The 7,197-nt window shown below is 40.3% G+C and overlaps 1 pseudogene; it reads left to right on the top strand.

Annotated features, from left to right (window-relative positions):
* Positions 1-1,079: 1,079 nt before the first annotated feature.
* Positions 1,080-5,665, top strand: LOC132172638 (glutamate receptor 2.9-like; annotated as a pseudogene).
* Positions 5,666-7,197: the final 1,532 nt, after the last annotated feature.

Raw genomic sequence — 7,197 nt, 5'->3', positions numbered from 1 at the left:
CAAAATAAATAAATAAAAAAAATAAAAAAAATAAAAAACAAAAAACAAAAACAAAAAACAAAATCGGGGGTGGCTCCTAGCTGATCTGGGGGTTGTCGAACCACCCCCATGGCTAAGGGGGTGGTCCGGCCAACCCCTTGGCCAAAAAAAAAAAAAGGGATCGGGTGCATTTGGGGGTGGCCAGACCACCCCCAAGGGGCTGGGGGTGGTTTCGGCCACCCCATACGGCCGACCGACCAGCCCCCGATTTCGTTTTTTGTTTTTTTTGTTTTTTTGTTTTTTTTAATATTATGCTCAAAACGATGTCGTTTTGGGTTGAGTGGTGATGTAGTTTTGAAGCCCAAAATGACGTCGTTTTGGGTTGGGCAGTTGTAGTTTTGGAGTCCAAAACAACATAGTTTTGGTTGAGGGTAAAATAGGTATAAAAAGTTAAAAGGGTACAAAGTGAGAGAAAATCAAAGTTCAGAGGGTCTAAGTGAGAGTTTTGGAAATTTATGGGGTATGTCAAAACAGTTAGAAGTTCAGGAGGGCTTTCTGAAGTCTCCCCAATTATTTAATTTATTTTCTATTATAATCTTATTAATCGAATATGTTAGGGGTCCACAATTCCAATGAAAGAGGCAGAGCCGACCCCTAGCTTTAACCTCCTCAGTCACCTCCTGGTCCTCCTCTGTCACCACTCATCTCTTTTCTAAGTCTTCTTCTATGAGAAAATAGGCAAGCAAACAGAGTTGCAAGAAACGTGTGCAATTCTCCATCACAGATTCACATGCCAACATGATGGAATTTTGCCACCATTTAAGAACGACCCAGCGACAACTCTAAGTCGTAGATTACAAACTGCTAGCGTGCACTGTACGTAACTGAGTAATTAATTAATGTTGTCTTCTAGCAAACCAAGTCAAAGAAATGAACTTTCACGCCCAGTTTCCTACCAATTTCCTTCGTTTTCCTACAAACCAATCACATTGATTTAGTTTTAGTTTGATAATCAGCAAGAAACCAGAAAAACCCATTAAAACCCGAATCAGCACTGATTAACTCCCTATCCCAAAATTTCCCGCAATAGCTTGGTCAGTTGTAATGGTCAGCAAAATCTCAAGATCATCAGTACTACTCTTTCTTGCACTCGTCTCTTTTCTTTTCGTTCTCTACCATGGAGCTGAAGCCGCCATTGCTAAAGAAGTTATGAACATAGGTGCTATCATTGATGTTAATTCCCGCATAGGCAAAGAAGAGAAAATCGGCATGGAAATTGCGGTTCAGAACTTCAACAAAACGTCCAAGACTCACAAACTCTCCCTCTCTATCAAGCATCCTTATAGAGTAACTTCTGTTGGTTAGTATATCTCGATCTATTTATTACCAATTCTATTACATTTTAAATCACCACTTTTCAAAAATTTGAACTGATAGGAAGATGAATCATTACTTTAATGAGAGTATCTTAATTGTGATTGCATGCAGCTGAAGAGATGATTAAAGAGAAGAAGGTGAAAGTGATTATCGGCATGCACACGTGGCAGGAAGCAGCTATGGTAGCCGACATGGGAAATGAAGCTCAAGTTGCTATTATTTCATTTGCAGCACCTGCCATTAACCCACCGCTGATGCAACTCCGTTGGCCTTTCTTAATACAAATGGCTAAAAATGGTTCTGAAGAAATAGAATGCATTGCTGATATTATTCAAGCGTACAATTGGAAAAGGGTCGTGGCGATTTATGAAGATGAACCCTATGCCGGTGATTCTGGGAAGTTGGAACTTTTGTCGGAGGCTCTCCAGAATGTGGGTTCGGAGATTGAGTACCGTTTGGATCTTCTACCATTTTCTTTTCTCTCTGATCCGGTAAGAGTCGTCCAAGAAGAGCTTAATAAGCTACTGCAAATCCAATCTCGGGTTTTCATAGTTCTTCAGTCATCATTAGAGATGGTGAGTCTTTTGTTCAGAGAAGCTAAGCCGATGGGACTTGTAGGGAGGGACTCAGAATGGATAATTGCAGAAAGCATTACAAATTTGCTGGATTCTGTTAACAACTCCGTTATTTCCTCCATGGAAGGCGCGTTGGTAATCAAGACCAACTATTCTGAGATCAGCAGGCATCATCATTTTTATTCCCAGTTCCGGAATAATTTCAGAAGTGAATATCCGGAAGAAGATAATTCTGTGCCTGGAATTTATGCCCTGCGAGCATACGACAGCATTGGAATTGTTATAAATGCGATACGGAAAATGGGAAGTCCAAAGATGTTGTTAGAGAAGATGTTATCAAGCAAAGTGGAAAAATACGTTTCGAAGAAGGGCGGCTGTCGGAGAGTCCGATGTTGAGGATCGTAAACGTGGTTGGGAAGAGATACAAAGAAATAGATTACTGGAAAACAGAGCATGGGTTTTCGGAAAACCCAGCTGACATAGTAGAAAAAGAGAAAAATGGAAGTAGTTTGTCTGGTCCGGTGACTTGGCCTGGGAACTTACAACATCTTCCTCCGAAAGGTTGGGAAATGCCGACAAATGCAAAGCCGCTGAAGATTGGAGTTCCAGGGAGAGCAACGTTCGAGAAGTTTGTGAAGGTCGAGTATTGAAAGACACCGAGTCAGAACAAATATGATGGTTTTTGCATTCAAATTTTCCATGAGGTGCTAAGCCTTTTAGAGTATCACCTGCCTTACGAATTGGAGCCCTACAATGGCACCTACGACGACCTGGTTTATCACATCTATAACAAGGTAACAATTTCACATATTAATATTCCCTTGAAAATAGGTTTATTAATAAAATTTATATTCTTTTTTATTTTATTATTTTTTTAATAAAATTTTCATTCCAAGACCAACAAAACACCAAAACATACCAACAAAAAAGTTAGAACTCAGTTTTTTACATCAAAAAACAAGAAAGCTTATTATATTCCGCATATTAAGTTATATATTCATGTGATATTGATCGAGGTGAGAATCTATAAATCAAATTAGTTTCCAACTGCAGTACTCCAGTAAGAATAACAGGAGATTATGGAAATAAAATTTTTATTGACTTTTTTGTTTATATTGATTTCGATCCCCAAGCCACGTTGAGGAGACTTCATATTTGCCAAATTTCCACTTGCCACCTTAATTTCTTACCTAATAGTCAAAATCACCTTTTCTCTCTCTCTAGGACGGAAACGACTTGTGTGTTTGATAATAGTTTTGAAAAGTTTTTAGGTGACATTAAGATTAAAAGAATTTTTGTTGTTTTGATTTAAAAAAAAAATTTTCGGGTAATATAAAATTTTTCTTTTATATATGTTTGCAATTTGTTTGTTTCTGATAAAAGTTATTTTTGCTTGTCGTGTGGGAAAAAACACAATGGAAGTCATATGATGCTGTGATCGGCGACATAACCTTACTAGCGGACCGAATGCAATACATTGATTTTACAGTGCCATTTGCGGAGTCAGGTTTGTCTATGATTGTTCCAGTGAAACCGGAAGCGTCGGCATGGATGTTTATGAAGCCCTTCACGGTGGGAATGTGGGTGGCGACTGGCGGTATCTTGATATACACAATGCTCGTGGTTTGGTTCCTGGAGCGTCAATGCAATCCAGAGTTTAATGGACCCAGCTGGAAGAACCAGATTAGCACTGCACTTTTTTTCACCTTCTCCTCTCTCTTCTTTGCTCATAGTAAGTATCAAATTTCTGTATACTAACGTGTCAATTGATACATATGTAAAAAATGACAAATGATTGGATTTATACCAAACACACACGAACGTGCGTTACGATATGGGGGTTTGATTTGAATCGTACTATGCTTTTAAAATAGATCCAACGATTGGATTTATATGATTGTTTGTAAAGTCAATTGTAAGATTAAATTGAGTTTGATCTAACGGTTGAGATTAAGTAATTGTTATTAACAAACCATTAATTATAATTTTAATCTGGTGGCAAGATTAAGTGTTTGTTAATATCTTATCGTTATTTACGATTTACTGTCCATGTTCTCTCTCCTCTTTCTATAATAAAAGCTCTAAGGGTGTTTTTGTCTGGTTTTGTTTTGTGCAAAACGCAACTAAATTGCAAGAAATTTATGAACTTCTTTGCATCTAGCCTCCAAAAATATTTGTTATAACTCGATGCTTACCAATTTATTAGAATTAATGGGATCAAATTAATAAATTCTTAAGGAAAGCAAGCCTCATTTCATTTTCTGTTTTGCTTGCGACTTGAAAGCACCCATATAGCACGTGGTTTTATATATTGCAGGGGAAAAAGTCTACAGCAACTTGAGTCGTTTGGTGATTGTACTATGGCTCTTTGTGGTGTTGGTCCTGACATCAAGCTACACCGCTAGTCTGTCTACAATGCTGACAGTTCAACAGCCGCAACCCAATGTGACAGATGTAGAGTGGCTAAAGAAGAACAACTTGAAAGTTGGTTGCGATGGTGATTCATTTGTAAGGACATACCTGAATAATACTGTTGGGTTCGAGACAGACAACATATTGAATGTCACCAGCGAATACAGTTTCATAGGACAATTTGAAACCAACAGTATCTCTGCTGCCTTTCTTGAACTCCCATATGAGAAAATTTTCCTCAATAAGTACTGCAATGGCTTCATTGGCACCAGACTCACCACCACCTTTGGAGGATTGGGCTTTGTGAGTAGCAACTGAATCTTCAACTTCTTTATATTAATCCTGGTCCCTTCCTTTTCCTTCAACTGTTGTTTAAACTTTTAGAACAATTGGTAATTTAACATAAAGTAATAAAATTATTTTCTTTTCTCTATCTCTATGCAGATATTCCAGAAAGGCTCTCCAATAGCCAGGGATTTTTCGAAAGCCATTCTGAGTCTATCAGAGAATGGTAAGTTAAAGGTACTGGAAGACGAATGGTTGACTCCTATGGACGAGTGTTCAACCAACATAGCTTCCAATAGCACTCAAAACCTGAGCCTCCAAAGCTTTTGGGTGCTCTATCTGATATCCTTTCTCACTTCCACCATTTGCTTTCTACTATCACTAAATTGCTCACTAATAAATCGTCAGAATCATCAGCATGCATACGAAGGAAATGTAGCTCCAGATGATGGAAGTGTTTGGAAGATGGCAGTTAGACTAGTAGGATACTTTCATATCAAAAGTTCAAAAACAACTCCAACTTTAGCGGACGCATCGGATATAAATGCAGACACAACAGATGTAAATGATTGTTCTTCAAGGTGGGAATTCATGAGCTCTTCTAACACTCCGGAGCCTGTCGAGTCCTCCCCAACAGTTGAAATAGAAATTGATGTAGATCGAAGTGTTTGGGACTTCAGGAAGAAGACGGGAATGGATGGTAGTGTGGACATACCCCGGAAGATGGTGACGCAATCCCAGACTCGCGCGGCAGAAAAGGGAGTTCCTGGAACTGCGATCGATCTCATGTTAATTGCGATCGAGCGCCCTGGAGTAGCAATCGAGAGCACGGTGCCTGCGCTCAAGCGTCCAATCCCTGGAATTTGAGGGTCGTCCCTGGTACTGCGACCGATACGTCCCTGGAACTGAGTTCAGTCGCATGCTCGAGCGCACTCGGGGCGCTATGTTACTTTTTCCGCATTTATTTCGCTTTAAACCGACTTTCTTTCCTTGTTTTGCAGGGATTAGGGTTTTGAAAGTCCCTATTCCGTGTTTTAGTAGTATTAGGAATATTAGAGGCTATAAATACATGCTTATAGCCACTAGCAAACTCAATTTTTGATTATTATTTGTTTTTCTCAATAAGAATACTCAGAGCTGAGTTTCTTCATTGCTTTTCCTTAAATTCATAGAAAGCATCTATTGATTTGAGAAGGTTTCTTTGATTCTTGTGATAATCTCACAATCTTAGAAATATTTATCCCTTCTACTTGCTGTTTTTTTGTTCACTACAATCCTACACTGCATCAGTTGGTATCAAAGCTCCAGTTTTCTTTCCATGACACTGCCAAACACAAGAAGAAGGGGCAACCACTTTGAAAATCTGGAAGACATGCATGAACGTGAGGAAGTAGTTGGTGGAGCACGCACAGAGGAGCAGTGGCAACTCATGGAGGAAACGGTCGCTGATTTGAGGGCCTAACTTGCTGCCTCCAACGCTCGAGCGACCAATCTGGTGGGGCGCCACAAGTGCTGTCAACAACCCTCACCACTCAGCTCTGAGAAGGAAGACGAACAAGGTACGGAGAATGAAGCTGGGAACCCTTTCGCAGGGCGCCGAGTACATGGCCATCAACCCCATGTACAAGCCCACGCCAATCAATGTGAGAGCTGTTTCAAACTCGATATTCCAGAATTCCACAGGGATCTTTAACCCGAAAAATTTTTGGATTGGGTAGAGGCAGTTGGAGAAATTCTTGATTTCAAGGGGGTGCCCAAGGATCGCCAAGTTTCTTTGGTCGCAACCAAATTCCAAGGGAGAACAGCAGCATGGTGGCAGCAATTGAAGCAATCAAGAGAGCGGCAGAGCAAGAAGAAAATCAACAAGTGGGAGAAACTGTTGAAGCATATGCGACCGGCCTTTTTACCCTACAATTATACCTGAACCATATATCAAAAGCTGCAAAATTTAAGCCAAGGTTTGAAGTCTGTGGATGAATATACAAAAGAATTCTACAAGTACCTCACTCGCGTGGATCGAGCAAAAACAAACAACCAACTCGTGTCACCATACATTGGAGGTTTGCGCCAAGAAATTCAGGATTCCCTAAACCTCTTTAATCCCCCTAATGTGTCCGAGGCCCATCAACGGGCACTATTGCTAGAAAGGACGGCTTCTAGAAGGCCTTTTGGGGGATTCAGTCGAGGAACCGGGGGCAGCACAAACCAGTCAAGTGGGCCATTCACTACGCACAGCACCACTCCAACTCCAAGTCAAGGTTGTACCCCAACCACCACGGGACCACCGACCCGAGCTGCAGCATCCAATGGGCCCAAATGTTTTAAGTGTGGAGAACCGGGCTACAGGATGGCAGATTGCCACAAAGGGGAAAGGTATGGTAAGGGGCTTGATTGTGGTATTTTTGTGACCAAAAATATCAATTATAAAATTACCACTCGCAATAGGACGAATCCCGTAGGATAGGGCTATATTGAGGGTGTCAAACCTCAATGACTGTAGGGGTTTAATTATCAAAATTCAAAGAATTAAAATTAACTTAATTCGAAAGAGACTTATTTGTTTGTGTAA

The sequence above is a fragment of the Corylus avellana genome, chromosome ca2, assembly GCF_901000735.1.
Source record: "Corylus avellana chromosome ca2, CavTom2PMs-1.0".
Lineage (NCBI taxonomy): Eukaryota > Viridiplantae > Streptophyta > Magnoliopsida > Fagales > Betulaceae > Corylus > Corylus avellana.
This window is presented reverse-complemented; position numbering and strand designations above follow the sequence as displayed.